Genomic DNA, 650 nt, shown 5'->3' with positions numbered 1-650 from the left:
GTAATCAGACTTTCATTACTTCATTAAAAGAATATATTAAGGAATTTCTTGAAATCAATATGCCCTCTGATGTGGATCCTCAAATAATGTGGAATCAACTAAATGTGCCATACGAGGATTCTGTATATCTTTTCTTCTCTCCTCTCTACTACCGAAATATTGTCCCTATATATCCGTACAACGATCTCGTTGCTGGTAAGACTGACACTCCTTTTTTTTTTTTCTCTCTCTCTTTTTGGAGGGACTAATTGAGAGTAGGTTTAATTAAAATATTTTTGGCTGTGTGGGCCTTTCGGGAGACATGTCTTGCGTTGGAGTGGATCGGTCACGAACCATCACTATTTTTGTTGCTCAGTCAGACCTATGTTCTCGTAATGTGCGGTCTGAGTTGTTCCTCGCTTATAGTTGTTGGTTGTTCAGGTTTTTATGTTGTTTTACTTTTTACAACAGACATTTATACTGTTATTTATTTTACCTTATTTCTAAAGGGATTTTTCATCTAGGAGGTTTGGTATCTAAAATGCACGTCAGCGTTTACATGCTATTTACAGAATGGAAGTGCTTCTGTTTTTTTCATTTATTGAATACAATTTAGGGATTGTGAATATTCAATGCATACTCTAAATATTTTATCACTGAATGTGAATGGT

This window comes from Onychostoma macrolepis, chromosome 14, assembly GCF_012432095.1.
Source record: "Onychostoma macrolepis isolate SWU-2019 chromosome 14, ASM1243209v1, whole genome shotgun sequence".
Taxonomy (NCBI): domain Eukaryota; kingdom Metazoa; phylum Chordata; class Actinopteri; order Cypriniformes; family Cyprinidae; genus Onychostoma; species Onychostoma macrolepis.
The sequence above is the reverse complement of the archived record's forward strand: the minus strand, read 5'-3'. Positions refer to the sequence as shown.